The following is a 25,918-nucleotide window of genomic DNA, read 5'->3' as shown; positions in this document are numbered from 1 at the left end:
CCAGTGGCAAAGTGAGCAAGGGACTCACGTCTGAGCATACCCTGCCAACTTGTGGCGAACAAAGTGGTACAAAAGGGGGTGGTGATGGACGGAGCATCAGAACCAATCAAACACTCACAGACAGTCAAGAGATCTGGGTTTGATCCATCACCGTTCTTTAGCCCACTCTGCCACCCCAGTTCAGACATGGCCATATGCAAATCAGTCTGACCCTGTGCCTCATGGGAACAGTCCAGCCCGAACTGCCAAGCCATGCCTTCCCTGGACCGGAAACAAGCTTCCTAGGACCGGTTTCTGGCATTTCAGCTGTCTTCAGCCAGGCTTGCTTGAATCCAGTGGCAAAGTGAGCAAGGGACTCACGTCTGAGCATACCCTGCCAACTTATGGCGAACAAAGCGGTACAGAAGGGGGTGGTGATGGACAGAGCATAGAATCAATCAAACACTCACAGCCAGTCAAGAGATCTGGGTTTGATCCATCACCGTTCTTTAGCCCACTCTGCCACCCCAGTTCAGACATGGCCATATGCAAATCAGTCTGACCCTGTGCCTCATGGGAACAGTCCAGCCCGAACTGCCAAGCCATGCCTTCCCTGGACCGGAAACAAGCTTCCTAGGACCGGTTTCTGGCATTTCAGCCGTCTTCAGCCAGGCTTGCTTGAATCCAGTGTCAAAGTGAGCAAGGGACTCACGTCTGAGCATACCCTGCCAACTTATGGAGAACAAGGTGATACAGAAGGGGGTGGTGATGGACGGAGCATCAGAACCAATCAAACACTCACAGCCAGTCAAGAGATCGGGGTTTGATCCATCACTGTTGTTTAGCCCACTCTGCCTCCCCAGTTCAGACATGGCCATATGCAAATCAGTCTGACCCTGTGCCTCATGGGAACAGTCCAGCCCGAACTGCCAAGCCATGCCTTCCCTGGACCGGAAACAAGCTTCCTAGGACCGGTTTCTGGCATTTCAGCCGTCTTCAGCGAGGCTTGCTTGAATCCAGTGGCAAAGTGAGCAAGGGACTCACGTGTGAGCATACCCTGCCAACTTATGGCGAACAAAGCGGTACAAAAGGGGGTGGTGATGGATGGAGCATCAGAACCAATCAAACACTCACAGACAGTCAAGAGATCTGGGTTTGATCCATCACCGTTCTTTAGCCCGCTCTGCCACCCCAGTTCAGACATGGCCATATGCACATCAGTCTGACCCTGTGCCTCATGGGAACAGTCCAGCCCGAACTGCCAAGCCATGCCTTCCCTGGACTGGAAACAAGCTTCCTAGGACCGGTTTCTGGTATTTCAGCCGTCTTCAGCCAGGCTTGCTTGAATCCAGTGGCAAAGTGAGCAAGGGACTCACGTCTGAGCATACCCTGCCAACTTATGGCGAACAACGCGGTACAAAAGGGGGTGGTGATAGACGGAGCATCAGAACCAATCAAACACTCACAGCCAGTCAAGAGATCTGGGTTTGATCCATCACCGTTCTTTAGCCCACTCTGCCACCCCAGTTCAGTCATGGCCATATGCAAATCAGTCTGACCCTGTGCCTCATGGGAACAGTCCAGCCCGAACTGCCAAGCCATAGCTTTCCTGGACCGGAAACAAGCTTCCTAGGACCGGTTTCTGGCATTTCAGCCGTCTTCAGCCAGGCTTGCTTGAATCCAGTGGCAAAGTGAGCAAGGGACTCACGTCTGAGCATACCCTGCCAACTTATGGCGAACAAAGCGGTACAAAAGGGGGTGGTGATGGATGGAGCATCAGAACCAATCAAACACTCACAGCCAGTTAAGAGATCTGGGTTTGATCCATCACCATTCTTTAGCCCACTCTGCCACCCCAGTTCAGACATGGCCATATGCAAATCAGTCTGACCCTGTGCCTCATGGGAACAGTCCAGCCCGAACTGCCAAGCCATGCCTTCCATGGACCGGAAACATGTTTCCTAGGACCGGTTTCTGGCATTTCAGCCGTCTTCAGCCAGGCTTGCTTGAATCCAGTGGCAAAGTGAGCAAGGGACTCACGTCTGAGCATACCCTGCCAACTTATGGCGAACAAAGCGGTACAGAAGGGGGTGGTGATGGACGGAGCATCAGAACCAATCAAACACTCACAGCCAGTCAAGAGATCTGGGTTTGATCCATCACCGTTCTTTAGCTCACTCTACCACCCCAGTTCAGACATGGCCATATGCAAATCAGTCTGACCCTGTGCCTCATGGGAACAGTCCAGCCCGAACTGCCAAGCCATGCCTTCCCTGGACCGGAAACAAGCTTCCTAGGTCCAGTTTCTGGCATTTCAGCCGTCTTCAGCCAGGCTTCCTTGAATCCATTGGCAAAGTGAGCAAGGGACTCACGTCTGAGCATACCCTGCCAACTTATGGCGAACAAAGCGGTACAGAAGGGGGTGGTGATAGACGGAACATCAGAACCAATCAAACACTCACAGCCAGTCAAGAGATCTGGGTTTGATCCATCACCGTTCTTTAGCCCACTCTGCCACCCCAGTTCAGACATGGCCAGGTGCAAATCAGTCTGACCCTGTGCCTCATGGGAACAGTCCAGCCCGAACTGCCAAGCCATGCCTTCCCTAGACCGGAAACAAGCTTCCTAGGACCGGTTTCTGGCATTTCAGCCGTCTTCAGCCAGGCTTGCTTAAATCCAGTGGGGAAAGTGAGCAAGGGACTCACGTCTGAGCATACCCTGCCAACTTATGGAGAACAAGGTGATACAGAAGGGGGTGGTGATGGACGGAGCATCAGAACCAATCAAACACTCACAGCCAGTCTAGAGATCTGGGTTTGATCCATCACCGTTCTTTAGCCCACTCTGCCTCCCCAGTTCAGACATGGCCATATGCAAATCAGTCTGTACCTGTGCCTCATGGGAACAGTCCAGCCTGAACTGCCAAGCCATGCTTTCCCTGGACCGGAAACAAGCTTCCTAGGACCGGTTTCTGGTATTTCAGCCGTCTTCAGCCAGGCTTGCTTGAATCCAGTGGCAAAGTGAGCAAGGGACTCACGTCTGAGCATACCCTGCCAACTTATGGCAAACAAAGCGGTACAGAAGGGGTGGTGATGGACGGAGCATCAGAAGCAATCAAACACTCACAGCCAGTCAAGAGATCTGGGTTTGATCCATCACCGTTCTTTAGCCCACTCTGCCACCCCAGTTCAGACATGGCCATATGCAAATCAGTCTGACCCTGTGCCTCATGGGAACAGTCCAGCCGGAACTGCCAAGCAATGCCTTCCCTGGACCGGAAACAAGCTTCCTAGGACCGGTTTCTGGCATTTCAGCCGTCTTCAGCCAGGCTTGCTTGAATCCAGTGGCAAAGTGAGGAAGGGACTCACGTCTGAGCATACCCTGCCAACTTATGGCAAACAAAGCGGTACAGAAGGGGGTGGTGATGGACGGAGCATCAGAACCAATCAAACACTCACAGCCCGTCAAGAGATCTGGGTTTGATCCATCACCGTTCTTTAGCCCACTCTGCCACCCCAGTTCAGACATGGCCATATGCAAATCAGTCTGACTCTGTGCCTCATGGGAACAGTCCAGCCCGAACTGCCAAGCCATGCCTTCCCTGGACCGGAAACAAGCTTCCTAGGACCGGTTTCTGGCATTTCAGCCGTCTTCAGCCAGGCTTGCTTGAATCCAGTGGCAAAGTGAGCAAGGGACTCACGACTGAGCATACCCTGCCAACTTATGGTGAACAAAAGGGGGTGGTGATGGACAGAGCATCAGAACCAATCAAACACTCACAGCCAGTCAAGAGATCTGGGTTTGATCCATCACCGTTCTTTAGCCCACTCTGCCACCCCAGTTCAGACATGGCCATATGCAAATCAGTCTGACCCTGTGCCTCATGGGAACAGTCCAGCCCGAACTGCCAAGCCATGCCTTCCCTGGACCGGAAACAAGCTTCCTAGGACCGGTTTCTGGCATATCAGCCGTCTTCAGCCAGGCTTGCTTGAATCCAGTGGCAAAGTGAGCAAGGGACTCACGTCTGAGCATACCCTGCCAACTTATGGCGAACAAAGTGGTACAAAAGGGGGTAGTGATGGACGGAGCATCAGAACCAATCAAACACTCACAGACAGTCAAGAGATCTGGGTTTGATCCATCACCGTTCTTTAGCCCGCTCTGCCACCCCAGTTCAGACATGGCCATATGCAAATCAGTCTGACCCTGTGCCTCATGGGAACAGTCCAGCCCGAACTGCCAAGCCATGCCTTCCCTGGACCGGAAACAAGCTTCCTAGGACCGGTTTCTGGCATTTCAGCCGTCTTCAGCCAGGCTTGCTTGAATCCAGTGGCAAAGTGAGCAAGGGACTCACGTCTGAGCATACCCTGCCAACTTATGGCGAACAAAGCGGTACAGAAGGGGGTGGTGATGGACAGAGCATAGAACCAATCAAACACTCACAGCCAGTCAAGAGATCTGGGTTTGATCCATCACCATTCTTTAGCCCACTCTGCCACCCCAGTTCAGACATGGCCATATGCAAATCAGTCTGACCCTGTGCCTCATGGGAACAGTCCAGCCTGAACTGCCAAGCCATGATTTCCCTGGACCGGAAACAAACTTCCTAGGACCGGTTTCTGGCATTTCAGCCGTCTTCAGCCAGGCTTGCTTGAATCCAGTGGCAAAGTGAGCAAGGGACTCACGTCTGAGCATACGCTGCCAACTTATGGTGAACAAAGCGGTACAGAAGGGGGTGGTGATGGACGGAGCATCAGAACCAATCAAACACTCACAGCCAGTCAAGAGATATGGGTTTGATCCATCACCGTTCTTTCGCCCACTCTGCCACCCCAGTTCAGACATGGCCATATGCAAATCAGTATGACCCTGTGCCTCATGGGAACAGTCCTGCCCAAACTGCCAAGCCATGCCTTCCCTGGACCGGAAACAAGCTTCCTAGGACCGGTTACTGGCATTTCAGCCGTCTTCAGCCAGGCTTGCTTGAAACCAGTGGCAAACTGAGCAAGGGACTCACGTCTGAGCATACCCTGCCAACTTATGGCGAACAAAGCGGTACAGAAGGGGGTGGTGATTGACGGAGCATCAGAACCAATCAAACACTCACAGCCAGTCAAGAGATCTGGGTTTGATCCATCACCGTTCTTTAGCCCACTCTGCCACCCCAGTTCAGACATGGCCATATGCAAATCAGTCTGACCCTGTGCCTCATGGGAACAGTCCAGCCCGAACTGCCAAGCCATGCCTTCCCTAGACCGGAAATAAGCTTCCTAGGACCGGTTTCTGGCATTTCAGCCGTCTTCAGCCAGGCTTGCTTGAATCCAGTGGCAAAGTGAGCAAGGGACTCACGTCTGAGCATACCCTGCCAATTTATGGCGAACAAAGTGGTACAAAAGGGGGTGGTGATGGACGGAGCATCAGAACCAATCAAACACTCACAGCCAGTCAAGAGATCTGGGTTTGATCCATCACCGTTCTTTAGCCCACTCTGCCACCCCAGTTCAGACATGGCCATATGCAAATCAGTCTGACCCTGTGCCTCATGGGAACAGTCCAGCCCGAACTGCCAAGCCATGCCTTCCCTGGACCGGAAACAAGCTTCCTAGGACCGGTTTCTGGCATTTCAGCTGTCTTCAGCCAGGCTTGCTTGAATCCAGTCCAAAGTGAGCAAGGGACTCACGTCTGAGCATACCCTGCCAACTTATGGCGAACAAAGTGGTACAGAAGGGGGTGGTGATGGACGGAGCATCAGAACCAATCAAACACTCACAGCCAGTCAAGAGATCTGGGTTTGATCCATCACCGTTCTTTAGCCCACTCTGCCACCCCAGTTCAGACATGGCCATATGCAAATCAGTCTGACCCTGTGACTCATGGGAACAGTCCAGCCCGAACTGCCAAGCCATGCCTTCCCTGGACTGGAAACAAGCTTCCTAGGACCGGTTTCTGGTATTTCAGCCGTCTTCAGCCAGGCTTGCTTGAATCCAGTGGCAAAGTGAGCAAGGGACTCACGTCTGAGCAAACCCTGCCAACTTATGGCAAACAATGCGGTACAGAAGGGGTGGTGATGGACGGAGCATCAGAAGCAATCAAACACTCACAGCCAGTCAAGAGATCTGGGTTTGATCCATCACCGTTCTTTAGCCCACTCTGCCACCCCAGTTCAGACATGGCCATATGCAAATCAGTCTGACCCTGTGCCTCATGGGAACAGTCCAGCCGGAACTGCCAAGCAATGCCTTCCCTGGACCGGAAACAAGCTTCCTAGGACCGGTTTCTGGCATTTCAGCCGTCTTCAGCCAGGCTTGCTTGAATCCAGTGGCAAAGTGAGCAAGGGACTCACGTCTGAGCATACCCTGCCAACTTATGGCAAACAAAGCGGTACAGAAGGGGGTGGTGATGGACGGAGCATCAGAACCAATCAAACACTCACAGCCCGTCAAGATATCTGGGTTTCATCCATCACCGTTCTTTAGCCCACTCTGCCACCCCAGTTCAGACATGGCCATATGCAAATCAGTCTGACCCTGTGCCTCATGGGAACAGTCCAGCCCGAACTGCCAAGCCATGCCTTCCCTGGACCGGAAACAAGCTTCCTAGGACCGGTTTCTGGCATTTCAGCCGTCTTCAGCCAGGCTTGCTTGAATCCAGTGGCAAAGTGAGCAAGGGACTCACGTCTGAGCATACCCTGCCAACTTGTGGCGAACAAAGTGGTACAAAAGGGGGTGGTGATGGACGGAGCATCAGAACCAATCAAACACTCACAGACAGTCAAGAGATCTGGGTTTGATCCATCACCGTTCTTTAGCCCACTCTGCCACCCCAGTTCAGACATGGCCATATGCAAATCAGTCTGACCCTGTGCCTCATGGGAACAGTCCAGCCCGAACTGCCAAGCCATGCCTTCCCTGGACCGGAAACAAGCTTCCTAGGACCGGTTTCTGGCATTTCAGCTGTCTTCAGCCAGGCTTGCTTGAATCCAGTGGCAAAGTGAGCAAGGGACTCACGTCTGAGCATACCCTGCCAACTTATGGCGAACAAAGCGGTACAGAAGGGGGTGGTGATGGACAGAGCATAGAATCAATCAAACACTCACAGCCAGTCAAGAGATCTGGGTTTGATCCATCACCGTTCTTTAGCCCACTCTGCCACCCCAGTTCAGACATGGCCATATGCAAATCAGTCTGACCCTGTGCCTCATGGGAACAGTCCAGCCCGAACTGCCAAGCCATGCCTTCCCTGGACCGGAAACAAGCTTCCTAGGACCGGTTTCTGGCATTTCAGCCGTCTTCAGCCAGGCTTGCTTGAATCCAGTGTCAAAGTGAGCAAGGGACTCACGTCTGAGCATACCCTGCCAACTTATGGAGAACAAGGCGATACAGAAGGGGGTGGTGATGGACGGAGCATCAGAACCAATCAAACACTCACAGCCAGTCAAGAGATCGGGGTTTGATCCATCACTGTTGTTTAGCCCACTCTGCCTCCCCAGTTCAGACATGGCCATATGCAAATCAGTCTGACCCTGTGCCTCATGGGAACAGTCCAGCCCGAACTGCCAAGCCATGCCTTCCCTGGACCGGAAACAAGCTTCCTAGGACCGGTTTCTGGCATTTCAGCCGTCTTCAGCGAGGCTTGCTTGAATCCAGTGGCAAAGTGAGCAAGGGACTCACGTGTGAGCATACCCTGCCAACTTATGGCGAACAAAGCGGTACAAAAGGGGGTGGTGATGGACGGAGCATCAGAACCAATCAAACACTCACAGACAGTCAAGAGATCTGGGTTTGATCCATCACCGTTCTTTAGCCCGCTCTGCCACCCCAGTTCAGACATGGCCATATGCACATCAGTCTGACCCTGTGCCTCATGGGAACAGTCCAGCCCGAACTGCCAAGCCATGCCTTCCCTGGACTGGAAACAAGCTTCCTAGGACCGGTTTCTGGTATTTCAGCCGTCTTCAGCCAGGCTTGCTTGAATCCAGTGGCAAAGTGAGCAAGGGACTCACGTCTGAGCATACCCTGCCAACTTATGGCGAACAACGCGGTACAAAAGGGGGTGGTGATAGACGGAGCATCAGAACCAATCAAACACTCACAGCCAGTCAAGAGATCTGGGTTTGATCCATCACCGTTCTTTAGCCCACTCTGCCACCCCAGTTCAGTCACGGCCATATGCAAATCAGTCTGACCCTGTGCCTCATGGGAACAGTCCAGCCCGAACTGCCAAGCCATAGCTTTCCTGGACCGGAAACAAGCTTCCTAGGACCGGTTTCTGGCATTTCAGCCGTCTTCAGCCAGGCTTGCTTGAATCCAGTGGCAAAGTGAGCAAGGGACTCACGTCTGAGCATACCCTGCCAACTTATGGCGAACAAAGCGGTACAAAAGGGGGTGGTGATGGATGGAGCATTAGAACCAATCAAACACTCACAGCCAGTTAAGAGATCTGGGTTTGATCCATCACCATTCTTTAGCCCACTCTGCCACCCCAGTTCAGACATGGCCATATGCAAATCAGTCTGACCCTGTGCCTCATGGGAACAGTCCAGCCCGAACTGCCAAGCCATGCCTTCCATGGACCGGAAACATGTTTCCTAGGACCGGTTTCTGGCATTTCAGCCGTCTTCAGCCAGGCTTGCTTGAATCCAGTGGCAAAGTGAGCAAGGGACTCACGTCTGAGCATACCCTGCCAACTTATGGCGAACAAAGCGGTACAGAAGGGGGTGGTGATGGACGGAGCATCAGAACCAATCAAACACTCACAGCCAGTCAAGAGATCTGGGTTTGATCCATCACCGTTCTTTAGCTCACTCTACCACCCCAGTTCAGACATGGCCATATGCAAATCAGTCTGACCCTGTGCCTCATGGGAACAGTCCAGCCCGAACTGCCAAGCCATGCCTTCCCTGGACCGGAAACAAGCTTCCTAGGTCCAGTTTCTGGCATTTCAGCCGTCTTCAGCCAGGCTTCCTTGAATCCATTGGCAAAGTGAGCAAGGGACTCACGTCTGAGCATACCCTGCCAACTTATGGCGAACAAAGCGGTACAGAAGGGGGTGGTGATAGACGGAACATCAGAACCAATCAAACACTCACAGCCAGTCAAGAGATCTGGGTTTGATCCATCACCGTTCTTTAGCCCACTCTGCCACCCCAGTTCAGACATGGCCAGGTGCAAATCAGTCTGACCCTGTGCCTCATGGGAACAGTCCAGCCCGAACTGCCAAGCCATGCCTTCCCTGGACCGGAAACAAGCTTGCTAGGACCGGTTTCTGGCATTTCAGCCGTCTTCAGCCAGGCTTGCTTGATTCCGGTGGCAAAGTGATCAAGGGACTCACGTCTGAGCATACCCTGCCAACTTATGGCGAACAAGGCGGTACAAAAGGGGTGGTGATGGACGGAGCATCAGAACCAATCAAACACTCACAGCCAGTCAAGAGATCTGGGTTTGATCCATCACCGTTCTTTAGCCCACTCTGCCACCCCAGTTCAGACATGGCCATATGCAAATCAGTCTGACCCTGTGCCTCATGGGAACAGTCCAGCCCGAACTGCCAAGCCATGCCTTCCCTGGAACGGAAACAAGCTTCCTAGGACCGGTTTCTGGCATTTCAGCCGTCTTCAGCCAGGCTTGCTTAAATCCAGTGGGCAAAGTGAGCAAGGGACTCACGTCTGAGCATACCCTGCCAACTTATGGAGAACAAGGTGATACAGAAGGGGGTGGTGATGGACGGAGCATCAGAACCAATCAAACACTCACAGCCAGTCTAGAGATCTGGGTTTGATCCATCACCGTTCTTTAGCCCACTCTGCCTCCCCAGTTCAGACATGGCCATATGCAAATCAGTCTGTACCTGTGCCTCATGGGAACAGTCCAGCCTGAACTGCCAAGCCATGCTTTCCCTGGACCGGAAACAAACTTCCTAGGACCGGTTTCTGGCATTTCAGCCGTCTTCAGCCAGGCTTGCTTGAATCCAGTGGCAAAGTGAGCAATGGACTCACGTCTGAGCATACGCTGCCAACTTATGGTGAACAAAGCGGTACAGAAGGGGGTGGTGATGGACGGAGCATCAGAACCAATCAAACACTCACAGCCAGTCAAGAGATATGGGTTTGATCCATCACCGTTCTTTCGCCCACTCTGCCACCCCAGTTCAGACATGGCCATATGCAAATCAGTCTGACCCTGTGCCTCATGGGAACAGTCCAGCCCAAACTGCCAAGCAATGCCTTCCCTGGACCGGAAACAAGCTTCCTAGGACCGGTTACTGGCATTTCAGCCGTCTTCAGCCAGGCTTGCTTGAAACCAGTGGCAAAGTGAGCAAGGGACTCACGTCTGAGCACACCCTGCCAACTTATGGCGAACAAAGCGGTACAGAAGGGGGTGGTGATGGACGGAGCATCAGAACCAATCAAACACTCACAGCCAGTCAAGAGATCTGGGTTTGATCCATCACCGTTCTTTAGCCCACTCTGCCACCCCAGTTCAGACATGGCCATATGCAAATCAGTCTGACCCTGTGCCTCATGGGAACAGTCCAGCCCGAACTGCCAAGCCATGCCTTCCATTGACCGGAAACATGTTTCCTAGGACCGGTTTCTGGCATTTCAGCCGTCTTCAGCCAGGCTTGCTTGAATCCAGTGGCAAAGTGAGCAAGGGACTCACGTCTGAGCATACCCTGCCAACTTATGGCGAACAAAGCGGTACAGAAGGGGGTGGTGATGGACGGAGCATCAGAACCAATCAAACACTCCCAGCCAGTCAAGAGATCTGGGTTTGATCCATCACCGTTCTTTAGCTCACTCTACCACCCCAGTTCAGACATGGCCATATGCAAATCAGTCTGACCCTGTGCCTCATGGGAACAGTCCAGCCCGAACTGCCAAGCCATGCCTTCCCTGGACCGGAAACAAGCTTCCTAGGTCCAGTTTCTGGCATTTCAGCCGTCTTCAGCCAGGCTTCCTTGAATCCAGTGGCAAAGTGAGCAAGGGACTCACGTCTGAGCATACCCTGCCAACTTATGGCGAACAAAGCGGTACAGAAGGGGGTGGTGATGGACGGAACATCAGAACCAATCAAACACTCACAGCCAGTCAAGAGATCTGGGTTTGATCCATCACCGTTCTTTAGCCCACTCTGCCACCCCAGTTCAGACATGGCCATATGCAAATCAGTCTGACCCTGTGCCTCATGGGAACAGTCCAGCCCGAACTGCCAAGCCATGCCTTCCCTGGACCGGAAACAAGCTTGCTAGGACCGGTTTCTGGCATTTCAGCCGTCTTCAGCCAGGCTTGCTTGATTCCAGTGGCAAAGTGAGCAAGGGACTCACGTCTGAGCATACCCTGCCAACTTATGGCGAACAAGGCGGTACAAAAGGGGTGGTGATGGACGGAGCATCAGAACCAATCAAACACTCACAGCCAGTCAAGAGATCTGGGTTTGATCCATCACCGTTCTTTAGCCCACTCTGCCACCCCAGTTCAGACATGGCCATATGCAAATCAGTCTGACCCTGTGCCTCATGGGAACAGTCCAGCCCGAACTGCCAAGCCATGCCTTCCCTGGAACGGAAACAAGCTTCCTAGGACCGGTTTCTGGCATTTCAGCTGTCTTCAGCCAGGCTTGCTTGAATCTAGTGGCAAAGTGAGCAAGGGACTCACGTCTGAGCATACCCTGACAACTTATGGCGAACAAAGCGGTACAAAAGGGGGTGGTGATGGTCGGAGCATCAGAACCAATCAAACACTCACAGCCAGTCAAGAGATCTGGGTTTGATCCATCACCGTTCTTTAGCCCACTCTGCCACCCCAGTTCAGACATGGCCATATGCAAATCTGTCTGACCCTGTGCCTCATGGGAACAGTACAGCCCGAACTGCCAAGCCATGCCTTCCCTGGACCGGAAACAAGCTTCCTGGGACCGGTTTCTGGCATTTCAGCCGTCTTCAGCCAGGCTTGCTTAAATCCAGTGGGCAAAGTGAGCAAGGGACTCACGTCTGAGCATACCCTGCCAACTTATGGCGAACAAGGCGATACAGAAGGGGGTGGTGATGGACGGAGCATCAGAACCAATCAAACACTCACAGCCAGTCAAGAGATCTGGGTTTGATCCATCACCGTTCTTTAGCCCACTCTGCCTCCCCAGTTCAGACATGGCCATATGCAAATCAGTCTGTACCTGTGCCTCATGGGAACAGTCCAGCCTGAACTGCCAAGCCATGCTTTCCCTGGACCGGAAACAAACTTCCTAGGACCGGTTTCTGGCATTTCAGCCGTCGTCAGCCAGGCTTGCTTGAATCCAGTGGCAAAGTGAGCAAGGGACTCACGTCTGAGCATACGCTGCCAACTTATGGTGAACAAAGCGGTACAGAAGGGGGTGGTGATGGACGGAGCATCAGAACCAATCAAACACTCACAGCCAGTCAAGAGATATGGGTTTGATCCATCACCGTTCTTTCGCCCACTCTGCCACCCCAGTTCAGACATGGCCATATGCAAATCAGTCTGACCCTGTGCCTCATGGGAACAGTCCAGCCCAAACTGCCAAGCCATGCCTTCCCTGGACCGGAAACAAGCTTCCTAGGACCGGTTACTGGCATTTCAGCCGTCTTCAGCCAGGCTTGCTTGAAACCAGTGGCAAAGTGAGCAAGGGACTCACGTCTGAGCATACCCTGCCAACTTATGGCGAACAAAGCGGTACAGAAGGGGGTGGTGATGGACGGAGCATCAGAACCAATCAAACACTCACAGCCAGTCAAGAGATCTGGGTTTGATCCATCACCGTTCTTTAGCCCACTCTGCCACCCCAGTTCAGACATGGCCATATGCAAATCAGTCTGACCCTGTGCCTCATGGGAACAGTCCAGCCCGAACTGCCAAGCCATGCCTTCCCTAGACCGGAAACAAGCTTCCTAGGACCGGTTTCTGGCATTTCAGCCGTCTTCAGCCAGGCTTGCTTGAATCCAGTGGCAAAGTGAGCAAGGGACTCACGTCTGAGCATACCCTGCCAATTTATGGCGAACAAAGTGGTACAAAAGGGGGTGCTGATGGACGGAGCATCAGAACCAATCAAACACTCACAGCCAGTCAAGAGATCTGGGTTTGATCCATCACCGTTCTTTAGCCCACTCTGCCACCCCAGTTCAGACATGGCCATATGCAAATCAGTCTGACCCTGTGCCTCATGGGAACAGTCCAGCCCGAACTGCCAAGCCATGCCTTCCCTGGACCGGAAACAAGCTTCCTAGGACCGGTTTCTGGCATTTCAGCTGTCTTCAGCCAGGCTTGCTTGAATCCAGTGGCAAAGTGAGCAAGGGACTCACGTCTGAGCATACCCTGCCAACTTATGGCGAACAAAGTGGTACAGAAGGGGGTGGTGATGGACGGAGCATCAGAACCAATCAAAAACTCACAGCCAGTCAAGAGATCTGGGTTTGATCCATCACCGTTCTTTAGCCCACTCTGCCACCCCAGTTCAGACATGGCCATATGCAAATCAGTCTGACCCTGTGCCTCATGGGAACAGTCCAGCCCGAACTGCCAAGCCATGCCTTCCCTGGACCGGAAACAAGCTTCCTAGGACCAGTTTCTGGCATTTCAGCCGTCTTCAGCCAGGCTTGCTTGAATCCAGTGGCAAAGTGAGCAAGGGACTCACGTCTGAGCATACCCTGCCAACTTATGGCGAACAAAGTGGTACAGAAGGGGGTGGTGATGGACGGAGCATCAGAACCAATCAAACACTCACAGCCAGTCAAGAGATCTGGGTTTGATCCATCACCGTTCTTTAGCCCACTCTGCCACCCCAGTTCAGACATGGCCATATGCAAATCAGTCTGACCCTGTGCCTCATGGGAACAGTCCAGCCCGAACTGCCAAGCCATGCCTTCCCTGGACCGGAAACAAGCTTCCTAGGACCGGTTTCTGGCATTTCAGCCGTCTTCAGCCAGGCTTGCTTGACTCCAGTGGCAAAGTGAGCAAGGGACTCACATCTGAGCATACCCTGCCAACTTATGGCGAACAAAGCGGTACAGAAGGGGGTGGTGATGGACGGAGCATCAGAACCAATCAAACACTCACAGCCAGTCAAGAGATCTGGGTTTGATCCATCACCGTTCTTTAGCCCACTCTGCCACCCCAGTTCAGACATGGCCATATGCAAATCAGTCTGACCCTGTGCCTCATGGGAACAGTCCAGCCCGAACTGCCAAGCCATGCCTTCCCTGGACCGGAAACAAGCTTCCTAGGACCGGTTTCTGGCATTTCAGCCATCTTCAGCCAGGCTTGCTTGAATCCAGTGGCAAAGTGAGCAAGGGACTCACGTCTGAGCATACCCTGCCAACTTATGGCGAACAAAGTGGTACAAAAGGGGGTGGTGATGGACGGAGCATCAGAACCAATCAAACACTCACAGCCAGTCAAGAGATCTGGGTTTGATCCATCACCGTTCTTTAGCCCACTCTGCCACCCCAGTTCAGACATGGCCATATGCAAATCAGTCTGACCCTGTGCCTCATGGGAACAGTCCAGCCCGAACTGCCAAGCCATGCCTTCCCTGGACCGGAAACAAGCTTCCTGGGACCGGTTTCTGGCATTTCAGCCGTCTTCAGCCAGGCTTGTTTCAATCCAGTGGCAAAGTGAGCAATGGATTCACATCTGAGCATACCCTGCCAACTTATGGCGAACAAAGCGGTACAGAAGGGGGTGGTGATGGACGGAGCATCAGAACCAATCAAACACTCACAGCCAGTCAAGAGATCTGGGTTTGATCCATCACCGTTCTTTAGCCCACTCTGCCACCCCAGATCAGACATGGCCATATGCAAATCAGTCTGACCCTGTGCCTCATGGGAACAGTCCAGCCCGAACTGCCAAGCCATGCCTTCCCTGGACCGGAAACAAGCTTCCTAGGACCGGTTTCTGGCATTTCAGCCGTCTTCAGCCAGGCTTGCTTGAATCCAGTCGCAAAGTGAGCATGGGACTCACGTCTGAGCATACCCTGCCAACTTATGGCGAACAAAGCGGTACAAAAGAGGTGGTGATGGACGGAGCATCAGAACCAATCAAACACTCACAGCCAGTCAATAGATCTGGGTTTTATCCATCACCGTTCTTTAGCCCACTCTGCCGCCCCAGTTCAGACATGGCCATATGCAAATCAGTCTGACCCTGTGCCTCATAGGAACAGTCCATCCCGAACTGCCAAGCCATGCCTTCCCTGGACCGGAAACAAGTTTCCTAGGACCGGTTTCTGGCATTTCAGCAGTCTTCAGCCAGGCTTGCTTGAATCCAGTGGCAAAGTGAGCAAGGGACTCACGTCTGAGCATACCCTGCCAACTTATGGCGAACAAAGCGGTACAAAAGGGGGTGGTGATGGACGGAGCATCAGAACCAATCAAACACTCACAGCCAGTCAAGAGATCTGGGTTTGATCCATCACCGTTCTTTAGCCCACTCTGCCTCCCCAGTTCAGACATGGCCATATGCAAATCAGTCTGTACCTGTGCCTCATGGGAACAGTCCAGCCTGAACTGCCAAGCCATGCTTTCCCTGGACCGGAAACAAACTTCCTAGGACCGGTTTCTGGCATTTCAGCCGTCGTCAGCCAGGCTTGCTTGAATCCAGTGGCAAAGTGAGCAAGGGACTCACGTCTGAGCATACGCTGCCAACTTATGGTGAACAAAGCGGTACAGAAGGGGGTGGTGATGGACGGAGCATCAGAACCAATCAAACACTCACAGCCAGTCAAGAGATATGGGTTTGATCCATCACCGTTCTTTCGCCCACTCTGCCACCCCAGTTCAGACATGGCCATATGCAAATCAGTCTGACCCTGTGCCTCATGGGAACAGTCCAGCCCAAACTGCCAAGCCATGCCTTCCCTGGACCGGAAACAAGCTTCCTAGGACCGGTTACTGGCATTTCAGCCGTCTTCAGCCAGGCTTGCTTGAAACCAGTGGCAAAGTGAGCAAGGGAATCACGTCTGAGCATACCCTGCCAACTTATGGCGAACAAAGCGGTACAGAAGGGGGTGGTGATGGACGGAGCATCAGAACCAATCAAACACTCACAGCCAGTCAAGAGATCTGGGTTTGATCCATCACCGTTCTTTAGCCCACTCTGCCACCCCAGTTCAGACATGGCCATATGCAAATCAGTCTGACCCTGTGCCTCATGGGAACAGTCCAGCCCGAACTGCCAAGCCATGCCTTCCCTAGACCGGAAACAAGCTTCCTAGGACCGGTTTCTGGCATTTCAGCCGTCTTCAGCCAGGCTTGCTTGAATCCAGTGGCAAAGTGAGCAAGGGACTCACGTCTGAGCATACCCTGCCAATTTATGGCGAACAAAGTGGTACAAAAGGGGGTGCTGATGGACGGAGCATCAGAACCAATCAAACACTCACAGCCAGTCAAGAGATCTGGGTTTGATCCATCACCGTTCTTTAGCCCACTCTGCCACCCCAGTTCAGACATGGCCATATGCAAATCAGTCTGACCCTGTGCCTCATGGGAACAGTCCAGCCCGAACTGCCAAGCCATGCCTTCCCTGGACCGGAAACAAGCTTCCTAGGACCGGTTTCTGGCATTTCAGCTGTCTTCAGCCAGGCTTGCTTGAATCCAGTGGCAAAGTGAGCAAGGGACTCACGTCTGAGCATACCCTGCCAACTTATGGCGAACAAAGTGGTACAGAAGGGGGTGGTGATGGACGGAGCATCAGAACCAATCAAAAACTCACAGCCAGTCAAGAGATCTGGGTTTGATCCATCACCGTTCTTTAGCCCACTCTGCCACCCCAGTTCAGACATGGCCATATGCAAATCAGTCTGACCCTGTGCCTCATGGGAACAGTCCAGCCCGAACTGCCAAGCCATGCCTTCCCTGGACCGGAAACAAGCTTCCTAGGACCAGTTTCTGGCATTTCAGCCGTCTTCAGCCAGGCTTGCTTGAATCCAGTGGCAAAGTGAGCAAGGGACTCACGTCTGAGCATACCCTGCCAACTTATGGCGAACAAAGTGGTACAGAAGGGGGTGGTGATGGACGGAGCATCAGAACCAATCAAACACTCACAGCCAGTCAAGAGATCTGGGTTTGATCCATCACCGTTCTTTAGCCCACTCTGCCACCCCAGTTCAGACATGGCCATATGCAAATCAGTCTGACCCTGTGCCTCATGGGAACAGTCCAGCCCGAACTGCCAAGCCATGCCTTCCCTGGACCGGAAACAAGCTTCCTAGGACCGGTTTCTGGCATTTCAGCCGTCTTCAGCCAGGCTTGCTTGACTCCAGTGGCAAAGTGAGCAAGGGACTCACATCTGAGCATACCCTGCCAACTTATGGCGAACAAAGCGGTACAGAAGGGGGTGGTGATGGACGGAGCATCAGAACCAATCAAACACTCACAGCCAGTCAAGAGATCTGGGTTTGATCCATCACCGTTCTTTAGCCCACTCTGCCACCCCAGTTCAGACATGGCCATATGCAAATCAGTCTGACCCTGTGCCTCATGGGAACAGTCCAGCCCGAACTGCCAAGCCATGCCTTCCCTGGACCGGAAACAAGCTTCCTAGGACCGGTTTCTGGCATTTCAGCCATCTTCAGCCAGGCTTGCTTGAATCCAGTGGCAAAGTGAGCAAGGGACTCACGTCTGAGCATACCCTGCCAACTTATGGCGAACAAAGTGGTACAAAAGGGGGTGGTGATGGACGGAGCATCAGAACCAATCAAACACTCACAGCCAGTCAAGAGATCTGGGTTTGATCCATCACCGTTCTTTAGCCCACTCTGCCACCCCAGTTCAGACATGGCCATATGCAAATCAGTCTGACCCTGTGCCTCATGGGAACAGTCCAGCCCGAACTGCCAAGCCATGCCTTCCCTGGACCGGAAACAAGCTTCCTGGGACCGGTTTCTGGCATTTCAGCCGTCTTCAGCCAGGCTTGTTTCAATCCAGTGGCAAAGTGAGCAATGGATTCACATCTGAGCATACCCTGCCAACTTATGGCGAACAAAGCGGTACAGAAGGGGGTGGTGATGGACGGAGCATCAGAACCAATCAAACACTCACAGCCAGTCAAGAGATCTGGGTTTGATCCATCACCGTTCTTTAGCCCACTCTGCCACCCCAGATCAGACATGGCCATATGCAAATCAGTCTGACCCTGTGCCTCATGGGAACAGTCCAGCCCGAACTGCCAAGCCATGCCTTCCCTGGACCGGAAACAAGCTTCCTAGGACCGGTTTCTGGCATTTCAGCTGTCTTCAGCCAGGCTTGCTTGAATCCAGTCGCAAAGTGAGCATGGGACTCACGTCTGAGCATACCCTGCCAACTTATGGCGAACAAAGCGGTACAAAAGAGGTGGTGATGGACGGAGCATCAGAACCAATCAAACACTCACAGCCAGTCAATAGATCTGGGTTTTATCCATCACCGTTCTTTAGCCCACTCTGCCGCCCCAGTTCAGACATGGCCATATGCAAATCAGTCTGACCCTGTGCCTCATAGGAACAGTCCATCCCGAACTGCCAAGCCATGCCTTCCCTGGACCGGAAACAAGTTTCCTAGGACCGGTTTCTGGCATTTTTAGCAGTCTTCAGCCAGGCTTGCTTGAATCCAGTGGCAAAGTGAGCAAGGGACTCACGTCTGAGCATACCCTGCCAACTTATGGCGAACAAAGCGGTACAAAAGGGGGTGGTGATGGACGGAGCATCAGAACCAATCAAACACTCACAGCCAGTCAAGAGATCTGGGTTTGATCCATCACCGTTCTTTAGCCCACTCTGCCACCCCAGTTCAGACATGGCCATATGCAAATCAGTCTGACCCTGTGACTCATGGGAACAGTCCAGCCCGAACTGCCAAGCCATGCCTTCCCTGGACCGGAAACAAGCTTCCTAGGACCGGTTTCTGGTATTTCAGCCGTCTTCAGCCAGGCTTGCTTGAATCCAGTGGCAAAGTGAGCAAGGGACTCACGTCTGAGCATACCCTGCCAACTTATGGCAAACAAAGCGGTACAGAAGGGGTGGTGATGGACGGAGCATCAGAAGCAATCAAACACTCACAGCCAGTCAAGAGATCTGGGTTTGATCCATCACCGTTCTTTAGCCCACTCTGCCACCCCAGTTCAGACATGGCCATATGCAAATCAGTCTGACCCTGTGCCTCATGGGAACAGTCCAGCCGGAACTGCCAAGCAATGCCTTCCCTGGACCGGAAACAAGCTTTCTAGGACCGGTTTCTGGCATTTCAGCCGTCTTCAGCCAGGCTTGCTTGAATCCAGTGGCAAAGTGAGCAAGGGACTCACGTCTGAGCATACCCTGCCAACTTATGGCAAACAAAGCGGTACAGAAGGGGGTGGTGATGGACGGAGCATCAGAACCAATCAAACACTCACAGCCCGTCAAGAGATCTGGGTTTGATCCATCACCGTTCTTTAGCCCACTCTGCCACCCCAGTTCAGACATGGCCATATGCAAATCAGTCTGACTCTGTGCCTCATGGGAACAGTCCAGCCCGAACTGCCAAGCCATACCTTCCCTGGACCGGAAACAAGCTTCCTAGGACCGGTTTCTGGCATTTCAGCCGTCTTCAGCCAGGCTTGCTTGAATCCAGTGGCAAAGTGAGCAAGGGACTCACGACTGAGCATACCCTGCCAACTTATGGTGAACAAAAGGGGGTGGTGATGGACAGAGCATCAGAACCAATCAAACACTCACAGCCAGTCAAGAGATCTGGGTTTGATCCATCACCGTTCTTTAGCCCACTCTGCCACCCCAGTTCAGACATGGCCATATGCAAATCAGTCTGACCCTGTGCCTCATGGGAACAGTCCAGCCCGAACTGCCAAGCCATGCCTTCCCTGGACCGGAAACAAGCTTCCTAGGACCGGTTTCTGGCATATCAGCCGTCTTCAGCCAGGCTTGCTTGAATCCAGTGGCAAAGTGAGCAAGGGACTCACGTCTGAGCATACCCTGCCAACTTATGGCGAACAAAGTGGTACAAAAGGGGGTAGTGATGGACGGAGCATCAGAACCAATCAAACACTCACAGACAGTCAAGAGATCTGGGTTTGATCCATCACCGTTCTTTAGCCCGCTCTGCCACCCCAGTTCAGACATGGCCATATGCAAATCAGTCTGACCCTGTGCCTCATGGGAACAGTCCAGCCCGAACTGCCAAGCCATGCCTTCCCTGGACCGGAAACAAGCTTCCTAGGACCGGTTTCTGGCATTTCAGCCGTCTTCAGCCAGGCTTGCTTGAATCCAGTGGCAAAGTGAGCAAGGGACTCACGTCTGAGCATACCCTGCCAACTTATGGCGAACAAAGCGGTACAGAAGGGGGTGGTGATGGACAGAGCATAGAACCAATCAAACACTCACAGCCAGTCAAGAGATCTGGGTTTGATCCATCACCATTCTTTAGCCCACTCTGCCACCCCAGTTCAGACATGGCCATATGCAAATCAGTCTGACCCTGTGCCTCATGGGAACAGTCCAGCCTGAACTGCCAAGCCATGATTTCCCTGGACCGGAAACAAACTTCCTAGGACCGGTTTCTGGCATTTCAGCCGTCTTCAGCCAGGCTTGCTTGAATCCAGTGGCAAAGTGAGCAAGGGACTCACGTCTGAGCATACGCTGCCAACTTATGGTTAACAAAGCGGTACAGAAGGGGGTGGTGATGGACGGAGCATCAGAACCAATCAAACACTCACAGCCAGTCAAGAGATATGGGTTTGATCCATCACCGTTCTTTCGCCCACTCTGCCACCCCAGTTCAGACATGGCCATATGCAAATCAGTCTGACCCTGTGCCTCATGGGAACAGTCCTGCCCAAACTGCCAAGCCATGCCTTCCCTGGACCGGAAACAAGCTTCCTAGGACCGGTTACTGGCATTTCAGCCGTCTTCAGCCAGGCTTGCTTGAAACCAGTGGCAAACTGAGCAAGGGACTCACGTCTGAGCATACCCTGCCAACTTATGGCGAACAAAGCGGTACAGAAGGGGGTGGTGATTGACGGAGCATCAGAACCAATCAAACACTCACAGCCAGTCAAGAGATCTGGGTTTGATCCATCACCGTTCTTTAGCCCACTCTGCCACCCCAGTTCAGACATGGCCATATGCAAATCAGTCTGACCCTGTGCCTCATGGGAACAGTCCAGCCCGAACTGCCAAGCCATGCCTTCCCTAGACCGGAAATAAGCTTCCTAGGACCGGTTTCTGGCATTTCAGCCGTCTTCAGCCAGGCTTGCTTGAATCCAGTGGCAAAGTGAGCAAGGGACTCACGTCTGAGCATACCCTGCCAATTTATGGCGAACAAAGTGGTACAAAAGGGGGTGGTGATGGACGGAGCATCAGAACCAATCAAACACTCACAGCCAGTCAAGAGATCTGGGTTTGATCCATCACCGTTCTTTAGCCCACTCTGCCACCCCAGTTCAGACATGGCCATATGCAAATCAGTCTGACCCTGTGCCTCATGGGAACAGTCCAGCCCGAACTGCCAAGCCATGCCTTCCCTGGACCGGAAACAAGCTTCCTAGGACCGGTTTCTGGCATTTCAGCTGTCTTCAGCCAGGCTTGCTTGAATCCAGTCCAAAGTGAGCAAGGGACTCACGTCTGAGCATACCCTGCCAACTTATGGCGAACAAAGTGGTACAGAAGGGGGTGGTGATGGACGGAGCATCAGAACCAATCAAAAGCTCACAGCCAGTCAAGAGATCTGGGTTTGATCCATCACCGTTCTTTAGCCCACTCTGCCACCCCAGTTCAGACATGGCATATGCAAATCAGTCTAACCCTGTGCCTCATGGGAACAGTCCAGCCCGAACTGCCAAGCCATGCCTTCCCTGGACCGGAAACAAGCTTCCTAGGACCGGTTTCTGGCATATCAGCCGTCTTCAGCCAGGCTTGCTTGAATCCAGTGGCAAAGTGAGCAAGGGACTCACGTCTGAGCATACCCTGCCAACTTATGGCGAACAAAGTGGTACAAAAGGGGGTAGTGATGGACGGAGCATCAGAACCAATCAAACACCCACAGACAGTCAAGAGATCTGGGTTTGATCCATCACCGTTCTTTAGCCCGCTCTGCCACCCCAGTTCAGACATGGCCATATGCAAATCAGTCTGACCCTGTGCCTCATGGGAACAGTCCAGCCCGAACTGCCAAGCCATGCCTTCCCTGGACCGGAAACAAGCTTCCTAGGACCGGTTTCTGGCATTTCAGCCGTCTTCAGCCAGGCTTGCTTGAATCCAGTGGCAAAGTGAGCAAGGGACTCACGTCTGAGCATACCCTGCCAACTTATGGCGAACAAAGCGGTACAGAAGGGGGTGGTGATGGACAGAGCATAGAACCAATCAAACACTCACAGCCAGTCAAGAGATTTGGGTTTGATCCATCACCATTCTTTAGCCCACTCTGCCACCCCAGTTCAGACATGGCCATATGCAAATCAGTCTGACCCTGTGCCTCATGGGAACAGTCCAGCCTGAACTGCCAAGCCATGATTTCCCTGGACCGGAAACAAACTTCCTAGGACCGGTTTCTGGCATTTCAGCCGTCTTCAGCCAGGCTTGCTTGAATCCAGTGGCAAAGTGAGCAAGGGACTCACGTCTGAGCATACGCTGCCAACTTATGGTGAACAAAGCGGTACAGAAGGGGGTGGTGATGGACGGAGCATCAGAACCAATCAAACACTCACAGCCAGTCAAGAAATATGGGTTTGATCCATCACCGTTCTTTCGCCCACTCTGCCACCCCAGTTCAGACATGGCCATATGCAAATCAGTCTGACCCTGTGCCTCATGGGAACAGTCCAGCCCAAACTGCCAAGCCATGCCTTCCCTGGACCGGAAACAAGCTTCCTAGGACCGGTTACTGGCATTTCAGCCGTCTTCAGCCAGGCTTGCTTGAAACCAGTGGCAAAGTGAGCAAGGGACTCACGTCTGAGCATACCCTGCCAACTTATGGCAAACAAAGTGGTACAGAAGGGGGTGGTGATGGACGGAGCATCAGAACCAATCAAACACTCACAGCCAGTCAAGAGATCTGGGTTTGATCCATCACCGTTCTTTAGCCCACTCTGCCACCCCAGTTCAGACATGGCCATATGCAAATCAGTCTGACCCTGTGCCTCATGGGAACAGTCCAGCCCGAACTGCCAAGCCATGCCTTCCCTGGACCGGAAACAAGCTTCCTAGGACCAGTTTCTGGCATTTTAGCCGTCTTCAGCCAGGCTTGCTTGAATCCAGTGGCAAAGTGAGCAAGGGACTCACGTCTGAGCATACCCTGCCAACTTATGGCGAACAAAGTGGTACAGAAGGGGGTGGTGATGGACGGAGCATCAGAACCAATCAAACACTCACAGCCAGTCAAGAGATCTGGGTTTGATCCATCACCGTTCTTTAGCCCACTCTGCCACCCCAGTTCAGACATGGCCATATGCAAATCAGTCTGACCCTGTGCCTCATGGGAACAGTCCAGCCCGAACTGCCAAGCCATGCCTTCCCTGGACCGGAAACAAGCTTCCTAGGACCGGTTTCTGGCATTTCAGCCGTCTTCAGCCAGGCTTGCTTGAATCCAGTGGCAAAGTGAGCAAGGGACTCACGTCTGAGCATACCCTGCCAACTTATGGCGAACAAAGTGGTACAAAAGGGGGTGGTGATGGACGGAGCATCAGAACCAATCAAACACTCACAGCCAGTCAAGAGATATGGGTTTGATCCATCACCGTTCTTTCGCCCACTCTGCCACCCCAGTTCAGACATGGCCATATGCAAATCAGTCTGACCCTGTGCCTCATGGGAACAGTCCAGCCCGAACTGCCAAGCCATGCCTTCCCTGGACCGGAAACAAGCTTCCTAGGACCGGTTTCTGACATTTCAGCCGTCTTCAGCCAGGCTTGCTTGAAACCAGTGGCAAAGTGAGCAAGGGACTCACGTCTGAGCATACCCTGCCAACTTATGGCGAACAAAGCGGTACAGAAGGGGGTGGTGATGGACGGAGCATCAGAACCAATCAAACACTCACAGCCAGTCAAGAGATCTGGGTTTGATCCATCACCGTTCTTTAGCCCACTCTGCCACCCCAGTTCAGACATGGCCATATGCAAATCAGTCTGACCCTGTGCCTCATGGGAACAGTCCAGCCCGAACTGCCAAGCCATGCCTTCCCTGGACCGGAAACAAGCTTCCTAGGACCGGTTTCTGGCATTTCAGCCGTCTTCAGCCAGGCTTGCTTGAATCCAGTGGCAAAGTGAGCAAGGGACTCACGTCTGAGCATACCCTGCCAACTTATGGCGAACAAAGTGGTACAAAAGGGGGTGGTGATGGACGGAGCATCAGAACCAATCAAACACTCACAGCCAGTCAAGAGATATGGGTTTGATCCATCACCGTTCTTTCGCCCACTCTGCCACCCCAGTTCAGACATGGCCATATGCAAATCAGTCTGACCCTGTGCCTCATGGAAACAGTCCAGCCCGAACTGCCAAGCCATGCCTTCCCTAGACCGGAAACAAGCTTTCTAGGACCGGTTTCTGGCATTTCAGCCGTCTTTAGCCAGGCTTGCTTGAATCCAGTGGCAAAGTGAGCAAGGGACTCACGTCTGAGCATACCCTGCCAATTTATGGCGAACAAAGTGGTACAAAAGGGGGTGGTGATGGACGGAGCATCAGAACCAATCAAACACTCACAGCCAGTCAAGAGATCTGGGTTTGATCCATCACCGTTCTTTAGCCCACTCTGCCACCCCAGTTCAGACATGGCCATATGCAAATCAGTCTGACCCTGTGCCTCATGGGAACAGTCCAGCCCGAACTGCCAAGCCATGCCTTCCCTGGACCGGAAACAAGCTTCCTAGGACCGGTTTCTGGCATTTCAGCTTTCTTCAGCCAGGCTTGCTTGAATCCAGTGGCAAAGTGAGCAAGGGACTCACGTCTGAGCATACCCTGCCAACTTATGGCGAACAAAGTGGTACAGAAGGGGGTGGTGATGGACGGAGCATCAGAACCAATCAAACACTCACAGCCAGTCAAGAGATCTGGGTTTGATCCATCACCATTCTTTAGCCCACTCTGCCACCCCAGTTCAGACATGGCCATATGCAAATCAGTCTGACCCTGTGCCTCATGGGAACAGTCCAGCCCGAACTGCCAAGCCATGCCTTCCCTGGACCGGAAACAAGCTTCCTAGGACCGGTTTCTGACATTTCAGCTGTCTTCAGCCAGGCTTGCTTGAATCCAGTGGCAAAGTGAGCAAGGGACTCACGTCTGAGCATACCCTGCCAACTTATGGCGAACAAAGCGGTACGGAAGGGGGTGGTGATGGACGGAGCATCAGAACCAATCAAACACTCACAGCCAGTCAAGAGATCTGGGTTTGATCCATCACCGTTCTTTAGCCCACTCTGCCACCCCAGTTCAGACATGGCCATATGCAAATCAGTCTGACCCTGTGCCTCATGGGAACAGTCCAGCCCGAACTGCCAAGCCATGCCTTCCCTGGACCGGAAACAAGCTTCCTAGGACCGGTTTCTGGCATTTCAGCCGTCTTCAGCCAGGCTTGCTTCAATCCTGTGGCAAAGTGAACAATGGATTCACATCTGAGCATACCCTGCCAACTTATGGCGAACAAAGCGGTACAGAAGGGGGTGGTGATGGACGGAGCATCAGAACCAATCAAACACTCACAGCCAGTCAAGAGATCTGGGTTTGATCCATCACCGTTCTTTAGCCCACTCTGCCACCCCAGATCAGACATGGCCATATGCAAATCAGTCTGACCCTGTGCCTCATGGGAACAGTCCAGCCCGAACTGCCAAGCCATGCCTTCCCTGGACCGGAAACAAGCTTCCTAGGACCGGTTTCTGGCATTTCAGCTGTCTTCAGCCAGGCTTGCTTGAATCCAGTCGCAAAGTGAGCATGGGACTCACGTCTGAGCATACCCTGCCAACTTAT

The sequence above is a fragment of the Triturus cristatus genome, chromosome 1_1, assembly GCF_964204655.1.
Source record: "Triturus cristatus chromosome 1_1, aTriCri1.1, whole genome shotgun sequence".
Lineage (NCBI taxonomy): Eukaryota > Metazoa > Chordata > Amphibia > Caudata > Salamandridae > Triturus > Triturus cristatus.
The sequence above is the reverse complement of the archived record's forward strand: the minus strand, read 5'-3'. Positions refer to the sequence as shown.